We start from the raw sequence: 21,096 nt of genomic DNA on the forward strand, positions 1-21,096 counted from the left end.
ACTGGCAGCTGTGCAGCAGTCGGAGGCCTCCTCTGCATCTGATGGGACACCGAATATGGTGCTCGCATTGGATGTAGAGAAGGCCTTTGACTTGGTACTATGGCCTCATCTTTTTTGCACACTAGAGAAATTTGGCTTTCCCCCCTTCTTTTATCAAAATTATTCATACCCTTTACTCCTCGCCCAAATCAATGGTAACATGTAATGGCCTGTATTCTCATCCCTTTCAGATGGGTAGAGGAACACGCCAAGGCTGTCCTCTATCCCCACTTTTGTTTGATACAGCGATAGAACCGTTAGCGGCAGAGGCGTAGCACAAGCTCCGAACGCTAGAAACTATCAGGGCGCCGGAGCCGTGTTGGCACTGCCAGCTCACCTGCTCCCCTCCAACTTCGTCTGCCTAGTGCCTACTCCGTCTCCCCCGCTATCTCCCGGCTCCCCGCTATGTCCGGGAGATGTGCTATTTAAAATTCACGTCTCCCGCTGGACCGCTAGCCAATAGGCGCTTGCGGACCAGCAACCAATCAACTGGTGTCTGCTGGACCGCGAGCGCCTATTGGCTAGCGCGGTCCAGTGGGAGATGTGAATTTTAATTATCAGCACAGTCCACGTCTCCCGGGTACATCCGGAATCCGGGAGCGGGCAGGCCCGGCGACAGGGGGGGAGGGGGTGCGCGGATTGCACACACACCAGAAAAGAGGTCCCCCACTGGTGGCCATGTGACTGCAAGCACCACTGCCGTGCTGACCGCACACTTCCACTGACAGCTGGGGGGGCTCCACACTACTCCCTCCCACTCTCCCTCCCTGTTCCACACTACTTCCTCACACCCTCACTCCACACTACTACTCCCACCCTCCCTCCCTGCTCCACTCTACTACTCCCACCCTCCCTCCCTGCTCCACACTACTAATCCCACCCTCCCTCCCTGCTCCACACTTCTACTCCCACCCTCCCTCCCTGCTCTGCACTATCACTCCCACCCTCCCTGATCTGCACTATTATTCCCACCTTCCCTTCCTGTGAGCAATTTCAGTCCCCCTTGGCAACGAGCAATTTCAGTCCCCCTTGGCATCGAGCATGAAGCCCCTGTCATGGAGCATGTAGGTAAGGGGCACTTATGTGTTAAATCTGTAATGTTCATTATGGTTTGTTAAATAGTATGTGATGGGCATTATGGTGTGTTATATATTATGCAATGGGCATCATGTGTGGCATTATATGTAATTGGCATTATGGCATGTGGCTTTATGTGTAATTGGTATTACACAGTTTGTTAAAATGTGCAATGGGCATTACGGTGTGTGGTATAATGTTGGGCCGTGCCCACTTTTCACTGCGCAGGAGCCTCACCTACTACAAATTGGGGGGGCGCGAAACATGCCCTTGCTCTGGGCGCCGTGGCACCTAGCTACACCACTGGTTAGTGATAGCAATTAGATCCTCTCTCCTCATTCAAGGGATAAAGAACAGTGAGGAGCACTTGAAAATAGCTCTCTTCACCGATGATACGTTGATCTTTATTTCTAACCCCCTTTCTACCCTACGAACTATTCTGAGTCTAGTTGATTCGTTTGGTAGAATCTCTAGATATAAAATAAATCTGTCCAAGTCTGAATTGCTACCGTTGGGAAGATATGATTTGAATGTCTTGGGTTCATTAAATACCCCGTTCGCTTTAACCTCCTCACATTTTAAATAGAGATGTGCAGGTTCTGATTTACTCTGATTTGAAAGCAGGATCTTATTGGCTATCCCTAATCACATGACAGTTGTTGACAGTTGATAGCCAATAAGATCCTGCTTTCAAATCAGAGTAAATCAGAGCCTGCACATCTCTAATTTTAAATATCTTGGTATTAAGATAACTGCTGATTTAAACCGACTGTATGAATTAAACTACTCCCACATCATCTCAGATATCTCGACAAACCTAGATTCTTGGAGTGAAATGCCACTATCACTTTTAGGAAGATTAGCAGTCATACAATCAATAGTCTTCCCAAAGCTTCTTTACTGCATACAAATGCTTCCTTTAGCTCTGAAAAAAGGTGATATATTAACAATGGAATCTGCCTTTTCAAAATTTATATGGTGCAATAAACGCCCTAGGATTGCCAAAATGTAATTAAAGTCCCCTAAAACGGATGGAGGGTTAGGCTACCCTGATATTTCTGCCTATACTTCAGTAATACTTAGATATGTCAGCGACTGGCTGCTGAATAAATCGATTTATACTGACCTTAATCTTAGAGCTGTTTGCTCGTCTTATGCACCGGCAGCTTTGGTTCAATCTGAAAAAATATATTCCAAATAACATAAAGTCACATATATTATTTAAGGACACATATGCGGTTTGGATTAGCACTAATAAAATTTTTTGGAGAGACATACTTGCCTCTTATTTTATTCCGCTATGGGGTAACCCCTCCATCACCCCTTCACTAGAAAACTCCTGGTTTCATTTATGGAGAGCTAGAGGTCTAGATACCTCTTACAAAGTCTTTGATCCGGGTGGGACTGTTCCCTCGTTCCAGGATTTAGCTTTACAATATAATACCATATAATAACAGATTTATGTACTTCCAACGCAGACATTTCTTACAGAAACAAAAATGCTGGGTCCTTTGCCCACTACCATACCTATATTTTTATATAGTAATTACAATATATCTAGTGTTGGTTTATCTGCTTTCACATCCATATAAATTACAATACCTACTGTATATAAACTCCTGGTAAAGAAAACTAGCACAAATCATCCTCAGTGGGACATACTTGTAAATAAGTGGAAAACGGACATCCCTACTATCAAAAACTTAGAGGATGTCAGAGGACTACGATCTATCACAAGGAAATCCCTGACATCAGTATACTATCAGGAAGTTTATATCCCGGACTGTCCATAGAGCATATATTACTTTGTACCGCAGAAGATATATGGTAGTTAATGAACAAGAACATTGTCTGAAATGCGGCATGGCCAAAGCAGATTTTCCCCACCCTATGTGGGACTGTTACAAGATTAAGAAATGTTAGCATAAGGTTTTGCTATATACTTCTTATATGTTGAATGTCTCTTTTTCTTTTGACCCAGCGGCTCTTAATATATTGCACGGAAAAAAATCAATATGGACACCCCAAACTAAGAGAAAGATATCAGATTAATCTTATCTCATCTGCGCTGTGGGGAAGTTATCCAAGTCACAGAATGTAAGTTCCACATGTGTGGGTTGATCACCTCTCAGCTTAAGATCTTGTCTGCCAGTGGCTTCTCTGTGTGTTTCTCTCTACTCTCCCATTCGATGAAGTTCATAAGTGAAGTCAATAATGTGGGGAAGGGTAATATACACTGGGGCACTGCAATGGGGCTTATTGTAGTGCATACATAATACCGGCATTACTGCAGAATTTAAGATAAACTAGAACACTACTATGTGACATAAAATGAAGTAGGGCACAAATGTTGGACTTAAATGATCTAGGGAGCTACTATGCAACCAAGGGCCAGATTTTCCACAAGACAACCTAGGCAGGCACCTGACAAGGGCCCATAAACTACAAGGGGCCTGTGACCAGGCCACACAAATTCTGGCCTGTCCATGAACCATCGTATCAATTTGTCTCCTACCACAAAAATTCTTATGGTGTATTTACAACAACAACAAAAAAAATGGGGGAGGGGCAAATTGGTATATTGCCTAGGGGCCCTCGAGGTCTAAATCTGGCTCTGATGTAACCATTTTAATTACGGTGCTGTGATGGGATGAGAACATGATAAAGGTACTTGAAAATGTTAAAGCATTCACTCTGCTGGACAGACCATGATTAACGAATAGGCTGATTAGGCTGCAGCTTGTGGTGCAGTGTCCTTGGGGGGTGCACAGTTCTGGCACAATAGATTGCGCTGAGATGGGAGTGCTTCTTGGTGTGCTGAAGTTGGGGCCTAGTTCGGTCCTTAGTGCTGTGGGAGCAGCAGTGACTGCTGGGACTGCCAGTGTCACTGGGAAGCCGGGAAGAGATGATCTAGTGAGAGCCGCAGCTGGCTCCACCGCAGAGGATGTAATTGATGCCACTGCCACCGTTGCCAGCACTGCTAGGGCAGTAAGTGGCAATATGAATGGAGCTGAGGCCGGAGCCTGTAAATAACTACAGCGCTGTTGTGCAAGTGCTCACACTATAAGAGTAGTCCCTTGCTGTGCAGCTTAAATACGAAGCCAGGCGCAGACCTGTTATCTATTAGACTGCAGCAGCTAGGGCCCCCCAAGAGGTATTTTGGGGCGTGGCCTGATCACGGGAGGCATGGCCACACCCCCTTAGTGGGAAGACATTATAAAGCCTTTAAAACAGTTGAGAGCGACATGTTATCACCCTACCCATGCTCTGTGCACATGTGCTGTGCTGAATGTGCTGTGCTCTCATACGCTGTAATACACTGACAGCGTGAGAGCTCATTCTTCTGCTACCTGGGAGGAAGGAAGGGGGGGAGGGTCAAACCAGGGCCCCTGTGGGGCCCCTCCAGCAAGCCTTTGACCAGGTAATTATTACCCACTCCTCCCTCTCCTGGCAGCAGCATGTCAGCCACCAAGCACCCCAATGTACTAAGGGTTAGTTTGAGGGTGAGGATTGTAAACCACTTCAAACTTGTTCATCAAACAAGTGAGGACAAATTCAGAAGCCCTGAACGCGTTTTGTCACAGTGACGAAACTTTTTCAAAAGGAGTGGCTCCTGTCTGACATCACAGTCATTTATATTGGTGTGGTGCGAGGGATTATTCAGGTGGAATGAGGTCCACTGATTAAATGAAAATTCTATGGGGGAAATATACTAAGATGTGTATTCTTCTTCACAGAACAAACCTATTGTACTGACTCTGGGCATTGAGCCAATAGCTTTGTTGGCGTTCTCTGTATGAACACTATGGGGGGTATTCAATGCTCTGCATGGCACTGTGTTCTCCGTTTTTCCTTCACTGTCCATTCTCCAGTTTTTCTACCCATCGCCATACCTCCTGTTCATGGGGAAAACAGGGGACTGCATCATGGGGAAAAAAGTACCATAAATAAATAAAAATATATTAATGTGGCGCTTTTAAAGAAAAAAATAATATAGATCCTTCAAATAACAAAAAAAATAGACTTGAAAACACCAAAAAAACAATAAAATCATTTATTGAATACATAAGTAAGTTGAGTTCACCTAAAAAAATGCAGACAGCAATGTGGTGGAAAATGCAGTTTAACATTGATAAATGTAAAGTAATTCATTATGGAAACAAAAATGAACAAGCTTCTTATAGGCTAAATTGAGTTATTATAGGGAATTCTGCTGTAGAGAAGGACTTGGGGGTCATCATAGATGAAATATTGGGTAATAGTGCCCACTGCTCAAGTGCAGCAGCAAAAGCAAACAGGACACTGGCATTAAAAGGGGAATGGATTCAAGGGATGCCAATGTGATAGTGCCTCTGTACAAGGCATTGGTGAGACCACACTTGGATTATTGTATTCAGTTCTGGGCACCGCACCTTAAAAAGGACATAAATGAATTAGAACAGGTACAGAGAAGGGCGACTAAGCTAGTAAAAGGTCTCGAATCACTAGAATACAAAGATAGGTTAACCAGGCTGAATATTTTATCACTGGAGACATGGAGGGTGAGAGGTGATATAATTAGTATGTTTACATACAGGATTGGGAATCATATGGAACTGGGAGATGATTTGTGCACTAACAGGCCTATACATAGGACACACGGGCATGTACTAAGGCTCGAGGAAAATAAATTCCATACTGAATCAAGAAGAGCAGTAAAATTGTGGAACTCATTGCCGGCGGGGGTGATTACAACAACTGCTGTTAATGAATTGACATCAAAACTAGATGCATTTTTGGCCACTAAGGGAATCCTATAGATATGACTTACTCACGTCAGTAGTTACAAGTCAGATAGGTTGAACTCGATGGACTAACGTCTTTTTTTAGCCTTAATTACTATGTTACTATGTTACTATGTAATAGCCTGCGGACTTCAGTCTTTCTGCAAACCAGGTTGATTTTATCTTGTAAATGATTGCCGCTATAAATAATATGGGCAGACTTTCTGGAATTTCCACATAGCCCGCAGGCTATTATATATTATTTATTATTATATTATTTATTATTATATAAACCCCTTATGGTGCTTATACACATTGCGATGGTCGTGTGCGTTTGAGCTTTTTAGTTCAAAACGCATAATATCAAGATTAAATCGCACCGTGTTTCTATATGGCTCCCGCGCATCGCATAACGCAAAGTTCAAAAAGTATATACCGGCAATACTTTCTATACTAGATCGCATCGAATCTAGTTCAAATCCCACGCTGTTTTAGCGTATTGCATGCGATTTGAAATAGAAGCACGTGTGGGGGCACCTTTAGAATTAACTACTCAGAAACAGGTATTGTATAAAAGGTAGATCACACGGGTCCTTTTATTTAATATATTTAGAAGAAAACCACAGCAAACCTGTGCATGTAATTAAAATGTTAATATATATATATATATATATATATTAACTCAATAGAACAATACTTAGTCACTCTTAATTAGATATACTTATAAGAGAAAGTTAAAGTTATATTCGTATAAATGCAGTTATATAACATATAACTCCAGTCAGTGGCGTAACTACATTTTGGGCGCCCCCCCGCCGTTAAAGGGAGGGCACCCAGCCACTCACCCGCCCCTCGCCCGCCGCACCAACCCCCGCAGTCTTACCTAGGTTCAGTACGCACTGGTCCCGGCTCCCAGAGAACTGTGTGCTATATGGGGGCGGCCATTTTGTGGTGGTCCTCAGCAGAAGAAGGGAGCTGGGACCGAACCAGCGCATACTGAACACAGGTAAAGACTGGGGATGGGGGGTTTGCGGGGGTTGGTGCGGCGCCCGCACATGCATAGCGCCCTCCCCGCGGTCGCGGGGACTGCGGTGCTATAGTTACGCCCCTGACTCCAGTGTAGATGAAGTCAAATTGTTTTTCATTTGGGTCCGCAGATTTTAGCCGCTAACGTCCTGCCAGATTGTTTGCATACAGTATATTTCATATAGCCCAGGGAGTAACACATTTTTTATCAGTTATTTTTATGTATCTTCACCCAATATGTTACCGCAATGGAAACTGCTCAACATATCACTTAAAGTCTTATCAAGTTTGCGATTTCCTTTGATCAATCTCCAGTAGCAAAAGACTCCACAAACCGCATCTAAAGGATTTATAAGGTTCGTCCACATCGGATCAGGTGTACTAGCGCATAATAAAACCATATTAGTGAATCTAAGCAGATTAAGAATGTACAGAGACATCACAGTCTTGGCTGCTTGAATATGAGCTTCCACACTTGTGCGTCTAAAATATTCAGAACTTTGCTGTATCTGTTTTACGTGTCCGTAAAGAGAGATGACGATGGTCACAGCGGCGCTGGAGTATATGAGAATTGCCAGCAATAATAGAATAATAAAAGCTAATGTTTTATACAGCAGCATACTGTATTGCGTATCTTCTAATGAGCTATTGAGACTTCCATTTGCTGGTGCTTCCTTCGATGACATCATTGAAATAGGTAGACCCACCAGCACAGACCCCGCAACTGATGTCATAAGAAGCCATGGTAACACCTTGTAGAATCTCCTCTGAACGTAAATGTAGTATCTGTGATTGGCACGGACAATCCTCAGACAGTAGTGCACACAGAGCCAGGTGGAGAACCAAACATTACAGGAAATGACTGTACAATTTATACTTTTGTTGATATTTAGAATATCAGTAATTTGATATATTTTGATGAAACATCTCGTAACCTTCACCATTCCTTGCAAAAGGTTACACACACTGATACCAGTAATAAGATGATCACTTAATTGAATTTGTTTAGTCTTCATCCAATCCAGAATATTTACAATAAGAATAAATATATTACTTGGAAACAAGAAAAACAAGTGGACAGTATCGACAACTATAAGAAATATATCAAACATCACCATCTTCCTTGGCTCACACCAAACAGATACCAGATAACATAACTGTTGGCCTCAGATGCAGCCGTTTTTTTTTTTTTTCAATAAATGCACAAGTTACATTATATTTCAAATGCAAATAGCATTTGCGTGAAATTATTATTAACATTTTGAATATTTGAATTCAATTATACTGCATATTGGCCAAAAGGAAATGCAAATGTTAATTTTGCATAAAGAGTTTAGGAGCCAGATTAAAAATTCCCAATAGATATCCAACAAAAACACAGAAAGAAAAGCAACAATCCAGATAAGTTATTTGAGAAACCCTTATTGCGAAAACCTGGCAGAATATTTTCAAAAAAAGACCACTAAATTAGTGGAAGATTGGGCGATAGTTAGTATTAAAAAAACAAAATAAAAATTATTTAGAATATAGTAATTTCAAATCTATTCAATCTATATTTTAGCTTGCAGTTCGCCCACGTGTATCAGTGTGGATACACTTAATCTGTCTATTGCCCGACCTATTAGGGTACAGGTTCTAGACAGATCAGAGTAAAGACAATATAAGAACAAAGACGGAGTATCTGCGCTGTTTTTATATATCTATTTGCACCATGGATGAAGTCACTTCACACACACAATTTTTGTCAGTTTCTGAATATTGGTTTTCATATATTTATTTTCATATAAAAAAAGTTAATCATATAAAATACAATACAATTTTATAGGCGGCCACCTACAACTACACAGAATAATATTAGTATTATAACAACTGCATAACTATTTTATATACCATGCAATCAGTATGCAAGCAGAAAAAATGAATACACAAATACATATAAAAAATGTATAAAAATATATCGAAAATATATATATATATAAAGATAAAAATATATACAATGTTATACTTTGTATTTTAGAGCCTTGGGATAGAGAATGCTGTAAACTCAGTCCATGTATCTAGAATTCTGGACAGAGAATAGATTTTTTGGAAAAAGACTGAACTGAATGGGTCTTATTTTTGTACGGACCCTAATAGTCTTTATTTGCAGATACAGTCCTTTCAATTAAAGGTGTAGTACACGTGAATAAATGTGTGCACAGCCTTGTGCCTTTAGTTGGTTTGGGGGTATATAACTTTGGGGAAGTGAATTGCACAGTGGTGCGTCTCTCACCTGCACAGACTGTGCGTGGATATCTGCGTTGGTAGTGGAGTGTCTCTCTGCACACACTGTGCTTAGATGTCTGCGCTGGTGATGGAGTGTCCCTCCGGTGAGCGGGGTGGTAGGGGAGGACACCGCGTAGATGTTGTTGGCTGGCGTCTCACTCACCCATGTAGTTTGAACCGGACAGCTGGCGCTGCTCTCACCTGCGCCGCTGTATCACCTGACTCTCACCGGAGTTCTCCTGGCAGCTTGGAGAGCGTGATGACGTGCAGCTTGGTCTGTATTTCTCCCAATCAAGTTGTGCTGGTGGTAGTAGACACGGGAGACTTAGCAGAATCCAGGCAAATAATTTTTTCAAAATTGAAGGCTGTAAGCTGGGTGAACCTCTAATGCGTTTCGCTCTATCAGAGGGCTTTTTGAAAGGCAATCCCTATTCTTACCTCCCTGAATTTGCACCCATGATGAAGTCAATATCACAAAACGCGTTAGTTTTCTAATTTATATCCATCAAGAACTGACTGTATAATGCTAGAATGAGAGAATGCACTGTATTGATCTGTAAATTATTTATAAGTGTAAAGATCAATTTAAAGGCATTGATTAAGAAAAACGGTACTTGTGTATTATCATGGCGCCCCCGATATTAAGTCGCAAGATTTTTTTATCGCATCACATGCCGTCGCATGCCATACACCCGAAGCACTGCGATGCGATGCGATGTAAGCCCCCTATACGATGTTAAATTGTATAAGCACCCTAATGGGTGCTTACAATGTTAAATGCACCCCCACTCCACCCTCCAGTATGAACATGAACCCGAAGCGTGGCGAGCGCAGCGAGCCCGCGAGGGGCGGCGGTACGCGTCCTCCGACCTTTTCATACCCCCACTATCCACGTCGGTGTAGAGTTGACAAGCGCAGCGAGCCCCGCGAGGGGACGCGTATACCTGTGAAGTAATGTGCGTCCCCTCGCGGGCACGCTGTGCTCGCTGCGCTCGCCACGCTTCGGGCTCGGTGGCTCGCTGCGCTTGCCACACTATATAAAATCAACTCCACACCGATAGTGGGGGTATGAAAAGGTCGTAGGACACGTACCGCCTTACCACCGTACCGCCGCCCCTCGCGGGTTCGCTGCGCTCGCCACGCTTCCGGTTCACGTTCATAGTGGTGGTGGCGTGGGGGTCCATTTAAAATTGTAAGCCCCCATTGGGGTGCTTATACAATTTATAATCACATCGCATTGCATTGTATGGCATTGTATGCCATATACAATGCCATACAATTTTAACATTGTATGACATCGAGGGACATCGCGGAACATCGCATTGCATCGCATACCATCGCATGCCTTATGGTCTGCGATGCGATGGGCGCCGTGATAATACACAAGTACCAGAAAAACAATTAAAACATTTACATGAATAATATAATACGCTATTAATAAAATAAAAAAATAATAGTGTCCAACATTAAACCACACAAATTTTATATCAATTCCCCAGTCTAATGGATTAATCCAAACATAATACCGATATTCCTTGGTGCTCTTACCCACTTAATTCAAGTGGATTTGAAATTGTGGATTTGAATGAAAGGTACAAAGAGCAGAAAGTTTTACATAAGTAGCATTACTACTGTTGGCATTATGTGTATAAGTGGTGCTACTACTGTGGGCATAATGTGTAAGCAACACTACTATTGCGGGCAAAATGTGTACACATGCTATTACTGCATGAATGATGTTTAAGCGACACTTCTGCTGTGGGCATTATGTGTTTAAGTGGCACTACTACTTTGTGCATTATTTGTATAAGAAGCATTGCTACTGTGGGAATTATGTGTGTAAGTGTCACTGCTACTGTGGGCATTATGTGTATAAGTGGCACTGTTATTTTGGGCATTATGTATATAAGCGGCACTGCTACTGTGGTTATTATGTGTATAAGCAGCACTGCTACTGTGTGGCGTAATGTGTATAAGGGACACTACTGTGTGATGTAATGTGAATATGGGTCACTACTATGTGGTATAATATGAATATGGGGCACTATATGCACAATAATGAGAGCACAATTGTGCTCCTGTGTGGTGTAGTTTGAATCGGGGTGTACTATTGTGTGACCGTGCAACTTCCTTGTGAGGCCACACCCATTCATTGTTCTTTAGACAGTATAGCAGGTAGGGCACATATTTATCATTTGCAGGGGTAAGCTAAACACCACAGCACAGGTCCAGGATCCACCTAATCGGAGAAGTGTGGGAGGGCGGTGGCGGGGGAAAGAGTTCCACCACGACTCTCAAACTACTTTAAGCACTGAACATGAAAGTAGGTTTCTTTAACATACTTTTTGAGCTGTGTGATGAGATGTGTGACGGGAACGCGCACCTTTAGTATCATACAATTGACCCTGGCATTGATCTTTTAAATGTAATTGAATTATATGACTAGAGAGTGCACAATGGACAATTTTGATTCATAATCATCAATGTACTGTACAGTCATTCTATAATCTCATTTGTTTCACACCGCAGTCAGCATGCATTTACAATTAAACCAAGAACATATTATGCAAATTTTAGGCTAGGAACAAATTGCACAAGTTGAAAATGAAGAACACTGATAATAATAATATATATATATATTTTTTTGCAATTCAAACAGTCTGGTTTAAAAAAAAATTATTATAAAAAAAATTATTTACACTGAATGTTGAACGATGTTCATGTTTTTATTGTAAAGTGGATCACCATTGGATCTCCTACTAGCTCTAGGGCTGTTAAGTCTGACGGCGTTGGGCTTGAATGGGTTAAAGGTACTTTTGGAGATCAAAGAGCACTTTTAGTATGATTGGAACTTGGCCTTAACTTGAAACAACAGATATTTTGGGCCAGGTGTATCAAGCTTCAGAAAGTCATAAAGTAGAGAGTGATAAACAACCATCCAATCAGCACCTACATATCATTTTTCAAATCCAGCCTGTAACAGGGCAGTTAGGAGCTGATTGGCTGGCTGTTTATCACTCTCCATTTATCACTTTTTGAAGCTTGATACATCTGGCCCTTTACCAGAAGAACACATTGAACTTATGTTAAGGGCTGGGTCACAAGGTTGCAAATTTCCAATGGTCTTTAATGCCAAGAATATCACACATGACACTGTTGACAAATTTACGGAAAAGTTTAAGAAGGCTGGAAGTGGTACAGATACCTATACATTTAGGTTTAGTGCAGAGACTTGCCATTTCTTTATTGGAATTGATACAGACACCTATACATTTAGCAGTTAAGGTTTAGTGCAGAGACTTGCCATTTCTCTATTGAAGTGGTACAAACACCTATACATTTAGCGGTTAAGGTTTAGCGCAGAGACTAGCCATTTCTCTATTGAAGTGGTACAGACACCTATACATTTAGCGTTTAAGGTTTAGCGCAGAGACTAGTCATTTCTCTATTGGAAGTGGTACAGACACCTATACATTTAGCGGTTAAGGTTTAGCGCAGAGGCTTGCCATTTCTCTATTGGAAGTGGTACAGACACCTATACATTTAGCGGTTAAGGTTTAGCGCACAGGCTTGCCATTTCTCTATTGGAAGTGGTACAGGCACCTTTACATTTAGCGGTTAAGGTTTAGCGCAGAGGCTTGCCATTTCTCTATTGGAAGTGGTACAGACACCTATACATTTAGCGGTTAAGGTTTAGCGCAGAGGCTTGCCATTTCTCTATTGGAAGTGGTACAGACACCTATACATTTAGCGGTTAAGGTTTAGCGCAGAGGCTTGCCATTTCTCTATTGGAAGTGGTACAGACACCTATACATTTAGCGGTTAAGGTTTAGCGCAGAGACTTGCCATTTCTCTATTGAAGTGGTACAGACACCTATACATTTAGCGGTTAAGGTTTAGCGCAGAGACTTGCCATTTCTCTATTGAAGTGGTACAGACACCTATACATTTAGCGGTTAAGGTTTAGCGCAGAGACTTGCCATTTCTCTATTGGAAGTGGTACAGACACCTATACATTTAGCGGTTAAGGTTTAGCGCAGAGACTTGCCATTTCTCTATTGGAAGTGGTACAGACACCTATACATTTAGCGGTTAAGGTTTAGCGCAGAGACTAGCCATTTCTCTATTGGAAGTGGTACAGACTGACCTAGAAATGGATTTCCATTTTACACCTAACTATTGAATGTTAAACTGTGTTGATTGTCTTTTTGTATGGAATTCCAACTATGTACAGTATAATCGTTTTTGGACCACCCAGTAGACTGAATCTACAGAAGACATTATTAAAGATTGTAAATTAGTCATTTTAATTTCAGATTGGACTGGTATACTGACAGAAAATTCTATAAAAGCATAACACACAACAATCAGCCAGTGGCGTAAATATAGCACCGCAGCCCCCGTGGTCGCGTGGGGGGGGGGGGGGCGTTGTGCATATGGGGGCGCCGGGGGGGCTGCGGTGCTATAGTAATCCCCTCGCCCCCCATCCCCCGTATGCTTACCTGTCCGCGCGTCCCGGCTCCCCTCCTGGCTTCAATCAATGCTATGGAGACGGACCATGATAAAATGGCCACCCCATAAAGCAGACTGTTCTCTGAAACTGTCTGCGGTATCGGGGCGGCCATTTTATCGTGGTCCGTCTGCATAGAATTTATTGAAGCCAGGAGGGGACCCGGGATGCGCGGACAGGTAAGCATGCGGCAATGGGGGGAGGGGGAACGTGGGGCAGGCCAAGGGGGGGCGGGCGGGCGGACGGGCGGGGAGGGGGGGCGCCACCCCATTAACGGCGGGGGGGCGCCCCAAACAAAGCTACGTTGCTGCAATCAGCTGATGCTTTAAGGGTATTTTTTTATTTTGTTTACTTTAAATAATATATACTTTAATTTGCAAGTGTAACAGTAATTGTATAATCCTATTTTAGTGGCATCTATCATAACACACAGATACTGTCAGCACTGTCTAGTATATAAATGAGTCGTGTATGATCAGAATACTGTTCTTCTAAATTCCACTTTAATGTCATATGACAGCAGAAATATACACACAGAAATTCAGAATAACGCAATAACATTCATGCTAGGTGTTCTGAAGACTGCCATTATTTTTTAACCCCTTCAGTGGTAGTTTTTTTTTATAGGGAGTGCTCCCCACTGGGCGAGTTTTTTAGCGCTCCCTAAAACCCCCCACCACACTGTCTCCTGGAGCCGGGCAGCACCATTGAGCATTATGTCAGCAGCTGCCCGGCCTGGACACTGAAGCATAGCACTGAAGGGGTTAATGGTGTGCATGTTTTCATATTACAGCAGTTTGAGTTTTTTAAAGAAATTAACATTATCTAAAAACAATTTCCAAGGCAAATATCATCTTGATGGAACATACGGCGGCGCATATATTACTAGATACAGAAGCAAGAGCCCTTCGCAGTTTCTTATCTTATTTGCCTAACATCAAGCTTGTATTTCATGGAACTTGTGCACACAAAACTTGATATATGAAAGAGATTTGCTTTAGAGCGACTGCGATGCAAAATATGTTTGTCTGCAACCAGATACCATGTTGGAAATGAAAAATCAGGCACTTGCTGTACTTCTATAAATGTGCCAAGTGTTGCTGAAGATCACATCAACAGAATATACGTGATAGAAAATCTATGAGTGTTTATATGATATACTGTAAGCTGATATTGGCTCTATAGCCATGATAATGCCTGGTAATCACCAGGACGATGGTGTTCATGAGCGGGTCGTCATAGGAACGTAAGACCCGCTCACGAGCTGATGCCCCTAATGTGATCGCGAACCCCCACCCACTACAATGGTCATTTCTGAGATCCTACCTGATTGACAGCCATCTTGTGTTTGTGGACGGCATCCCAGCATTTTCTGAGAGTGCCATACAAAAATGCAGGAGGGAGGGGAGGGAGGGCCGCTGACCTCATCATTGGCCCCGATCTCCTCATGGTCACATCACAGCACCGAGTAAGTACTGTGTTATGCGACGCTGCACATGGGGGTGGGGAGGATCCATTTCAGTGGATTTCTCCCTCTTCATATGGCTGAAAAGCCATTCACAAATGTGCATAGGGGCGGCCCTCCTCTCAAAAGTTGCAGCCCTGCAATCAGGTCTGAATTGACCTTTTGATGTGGTCCGTAGGTTCATTATGGACAGCAAACTGCTTGAGGGACCCTCTGTCCCAATATTCATACATCTGCTGAGATGACTCTTATGTATAATAATTGTATGTTTTACGGCCAAGTTGTTCTTCATCTCATGGGTTGTGCCATGGGCTCATGTGTCGCACTTGTATTTGCAAATATTTACATGTTCAAGGTTGAAAGGGTGGTGTTCTTCACCCCTACATGGATTCTGGATAAAATCATAACTAGAACTTTGTGGGCCCCATAGCAAACATTTTTAAAGGGCCCGCCAAACCCAGTCTTTACCAGAGTGGGTATAGCTAATGCCGCACTAGAGCCCACATCAAAGTGCCAGACAATAGGGTTATTTTGCTGATGGGACAGCCAACAATTTAGGCGTGGGGAGAACACGTGTGTGTGTGTGTGTGTATATATATATATATATATATATATATATATATATATATGTATATATATATATAAATATATATATATATATATATATATATATATATATATATGTAAACGTTATGCAGCAAGCAACACTCAGAGACTTTTTAAATGGTGAAGAATAGTGGTCTTTGAGTCCCGCTTGCTGCATGACATTTTCTATCAAGATACTACCTGCCTACTTGATGGCACCAGAGCCAGTTATCCTTTAAGGGACTCCATGAGTAACAGACAGAAAGTACCAGCCAATTGTCTCTTAACTGGGCAGTACGGATGGTGTAATGGTTAGCATTACTGCCTCACAGCACTGAGGTCATGGGTTCTATTCCCACCATGTGTTATATATACGGGGCAGTACAGGCGGTGTAATGGTTAGCATTACTGCCTCACAGCGCTGTGGTTATGGGTTCTATCCCCACCATGTGTTATATATACGGTGCAGCACGGATGGTGTAAGGGTTAGCATTACTGCCTCACAGCACTGAGGTCATGGGTTCTATTCCCATCATGGCTCTAACTGTGCAGAGTTTGTATATTCTCCCCGTACTTGCATGGGTTTCCTCTGGGTACTCTGGTTTCCTCCCACAATCCAAAAATATACTGGCAGGCTAATTGGCTACAAAACAAAAATTGTACATGTGGTAGGGAATATGGATTGTAAGCTCTTCTGGGGCAGGGACTGATGTGAATGTTCAAATATTCTCTGTAAAGTGCTGCAGAATATGTATGCGTTATAGAAGAAACTGTTAATAAATAATAAATAAATAAACTGCCATTTATCACCATCTGTGACATGACAGTTAGGGGCTGATTGGCTGGTGCGGTATCACTCAGCACTTTATCTGTTGGCAGTGGCGTATTCAGAGGGGGGCACCTGGGCACGTGCCCCCCCTGTCATTTTTTTTGTAGCTGAGGACCAGGGCTTTCCAACGAGCCCAGTCCCGTGTCTCTAGCCCCCCGGGAACCAAAGATATCGACTGGCAAAGCTGTAACGTTTTTTCCCCATAGGATAATATGGGACCCGGCAATTCCGACCCCCACCTAGTTCCGACAGCTGCCAGTTCCCTCCCTGGCATCACAGAATCTTGTGGTTGACCTCATTCAATTCTTGACCAGCCTTCAATATGATACCAGGCTGGTCCATATCGGTCAATTGGTTCCAGAGATATTGCATGTAAACCGATTTTTTTATTTTTGAAATGTAATTTCATGGCTGTTCATGTTCTTTGATGGCAAATTACTCTGGAACCAAACGTTCAAGTTTCACTGGACCAAAATCATTCAAAGCCCACTCAAAAGTTCTTCAATATGGTACTCGTCTCATGTAAATGGGTCAGTTGGTTCTGAAGATATAGCCGGTTAAATTAGATAACTGGTTAAAGAGGGGAGGGGTGGTTTTCTCTCCCCCTCACACCAGAAAATGCAGGGACTAGGCTGGTGTAAAGGGGGCGAACCTGGGAATGCATTTTCTGGTGTGAAAGGGGTATTATTTCAAATAGCCGGGACCTGCAGTGCTCTGAATACAGCCATGCTCTGCCACTATCAGTGGCTATCACTTCTGCCTGGCGGCGGCTGACCCCATTTACCGCGAGCATGTACTCTCCCTTGGCAATGAGCATGTAATCCCACATGGCAACGAGCATGGAACCTCTGGCAATGAGCATGGAACCCTTGGCAATGAGCATGTAGATAAGCTGCACTTATGTAGCATAATTTTTAATAGGCATTATGGTGTTTGTCATAATACATAATGGACATAATAGCATGTAACTTAACGTGTAATGGACATTATGGTGTAAATGTTTAATGCGCGCCTTTGATGGACAATGTCCTTGTTTATGAAGCGTATTGGGAATTTTGTCTTAATCTGTGTGGCATTATGTGAATTCTGGCTCAATGCATGTGGCATTATGTGAATTTTGGCTCAATCCGTGTGGCATTTTTTGAATTTAGCTCAATCTGTGTGGCATTATGTGAATTTTGACACAATCCATGTGGCATTATGTGAATTTTAGCTCAATCCGTGTGGCAATATGTGATTTTTGGCTCAATCCGTGTGGCATTATGTGAATTTTGGCTCAATTAATTTGGCATCATGTGTAGGGGCAAGTATAATGGGATCTAGTATTTTGTTGCATAATGTGTAGAAGTTGTATATAGTGTTGTAGACTACACTTAAGGACATGCCCCTTGTTGAGTGGCCACACCCCCTTTTCCAGAGCACGCCTTCGGCGCACGCACAACTGCATCCTTCACTTTTGTCGCCATGGTGGGCCTGCGTACTTTAAATGCCAAGGCCTATTTTTAATCCCATTCCCACCCTCTCTCTGCCGCTCTCCTAGCATGTACACTGGCACCACTAACACCGCCCCTCCCCCACCTAAACCCTCTTTTATCATGGTGCCCCCCCTGTCATTTTATCCTGGATCCGCCCCTGTCTGTTGGTAAGCCTTAATACATTTGCCCCCCAGTTTCAACAGAGAAAGGTGATAGCCTGGGAGAGGCCCAATGTCAGCATTGCATGTTAATGTCTTGTTAGTAGAATAGGGATGGGGGGAATACATATAGCAGAGGGTCTGGGAGACTGGGGGGGTTACAACATTATGTCAGCAGAGGGGATTGTCATACAGGGGGGACCCTGTATTATCAGACAGTGAGGGTATGTGGTACTGGGGCCAGAGACAGTTAAGAAAGTTGGTAATCTGGGGTGATCCTATGTCAACAGAGTGAGCTGAGGGTGGGGGGGTGCGTGGGGGATATATGTCAGCAGGTGGAGATGCAGATTCAGCTTCAGCCAGGAACACTTGCGTATACTAGGAATAATATTTGGATTGCTGTGCAACAGCCAGGTAGGTAACAAGTAAAGAGTGGCAGTACAGATACATAACAGGCATATAGATATACACTAGATGCACCCGGGGGGAGGGGGGGGAGGGGGGTGTGGACAAGGACAGGGGAGACACAGGGAACACATTTTGGCAGAGCACAGCACCCAGGCAGCCATCAGCGGTGCCACTTGGTCATAGCAATGGCCATATAAGTAACAAGTAAAACAGTGACAGTACAGATATCCATCCGCAGTGCAGTCCTGCTTGTCAGGTCTGGGGTCTGTTGTGTTCCCGACCCTGACCGTGGTGGACCAGTGGAGGGCGCTGTGTATCGGAAGGCTGGAGGCCTGATGAATGACATGCACGGAAGCAAGGCCTTGCGTACCAGAGTGTTGGCGGAGACCACAAACAGAGGCGCGGAGTCTAACCTGCCAGCGGTATTCACCAGGGACCCCCGCAAGGGGATATAGACTTCGCTGCGTCTGACAGGCAGGTCGCGGCCCTCTGCCCTGGCCCTCTGGACGTAGGCTGAGAGTAGTAATGTCACTGGAGACACGGGTAGGTGAAACAGTCTCTGGAAGGCACAGTGAGAAAGTGTCAACACTGATGTCGACAGCGGGGTCGATGGGATCACTCAACTGCACGATGGTAACTGCAGGAGGTTTCTGGAGATGGTATGCCAGGTGAGAATGGTAACAGGAATAGTTACTCGACTGCAGAGTGGAATGGCAGGAGTCTTCTGGAGATGACAAACCAGGTAGTACTGTAGATACTGCGAGAGGTACACGGGGAGACCGGATAACCAGGAGCCTTTGGAAACAGCTGAACACAGGAGGTACTGAGGTCAGATGAACACATATTCAAGGCGATGACTGAGAGTTAGAGGCCGGAATATATCCCCCTCGCTGAGTACTGATTGGCTAGCTGCAGCAGCACCAATCAGTACAGGGAAAGAGTGAGCATACCTGAGAGGTATGCAGGTGTGTGGGTCAGAGGTTACCCTGGCTGAGCAGCGGGATTGGACCCTCTGGTCAGCTGAGCGCATGTGTCATGGCGGCGCCCATGACGCGCGGAGTCCAGCGTGCCGGCATGTCGATTACACGGGTCAGCACCAGCCAAACATGGACATCTCGCCAGACACTGACAGCGACCAGAGGCCTTACTCTCAACGCTGACCACCGGGAAGGTAATGGACGTGGTCTCAGACGGGGCTGAGACCCACGGTTTGTGACAGTACCCCCCCCTTTTAGGGTGGGCACCGAACACCCTTTAGGCTTGGACGGGTTCTCTTCATGGAACACTTTGAGTAAACGGGGGGCATGCACATCTTCTGCATCTGCCCAACTCCTCTCCTCAGGACCATATCCTCTCCAATCAATGAGGTACTGGAGACGCCCATACCTCCGACGAGAATCAACAATTTTGTTTATCTCGAATTCTACTCCCCTGCTGGTTCGAACTTTGGGTAATGATGGTGAGGAAGTATGGAAGCGATTCAGGATGAGAGGACGTAACAAAGAGATGTGGAATGAGTTGGGAATGCGTAAAGATTTGGGTAACTTCAATTTATATGCCACAGGGTTGATCCTTTGTAGAACAGTGTAAGGACCGATAAATCTGGGAGCAAATTTCATAGAGGGGACTCTTAGGGCCTTATTTTGGTTCATTCTTTCTGACAAAATCCTTCTTAGATGGGCAAAACCATGTGCACTGCAGGTGGGGCAGATGTAACTTGTGCAGAGAGAATTAGATTTGGGTGGGGTTTTACTTCAAAGTGAGATCTATATTGCAGTGTAAAAATAAAGCAGCCAGTATTTACCCTGCACAGAAACAAAATTACTCACCCAAATCTAATTCTCTCTGCACATGTTACATCTGCCCCCCCTGCAGTGCACATGGTTTTGCCCATCTAAGAAGGATTTTGTCAGAAAGAATGAACCAAAATAAGGCCCATAGTCTGAGATTTCTTGTGGAAAGCCAAACTCTATCCCCTGGACGCAACTCAGGGACAGCTCTTCTCTTGCGATCTGCAAAGAATTTGTACCTTGTTGAAGCTTTCTTGATGTTGGAATGAACCTCTCGCCAGATTTGAGAGAAATGGTTAACGGCTGCTGCGGCTGCAGGTACATCTATTGCAGGCAAAGCTTCAAAATTGGGGGCCCGGGGATTTTGTCCGTAGACTATAAAGAAAGGGGAATGACCAGTGGTAGTGTGGTACCTGAAGTTATGAGCAAATTCTGCCCACGGGAGGAGTCTCGACCAGTCATCTTGAGAGGATGATATATAAAGACGTAGGAAGGTCTCCAGATCCTGGTTCACTCTTTCTGTCTGACCGTTGGACTGGGGATGATAGCCTGAGGAAAACTTTAATTTAATTTGGAATGCATCAGACAGGGCTCTCCAAAATCGTGCTACAAATTGTACCCCACAACCGGACACAATTTCATTAGGCAAGCCATGACTTTTGAAGATATGTTGTACAAACAGCTGAGCCAGAGTGGGAGCGGATGG

The sequence above is a fragment of the Crinia signifera genome, chromosome 12, assembly GCF_055691185.1.
Source record: "Crinia signifera chromosome 12, ASM5569118v1, whole genome shotgun sequence".
NCBI lineage: Eukaryota > Metazoa > Chordata > Amphibia > Anura > Myobatrachidae > Crinia > Crinia signifera.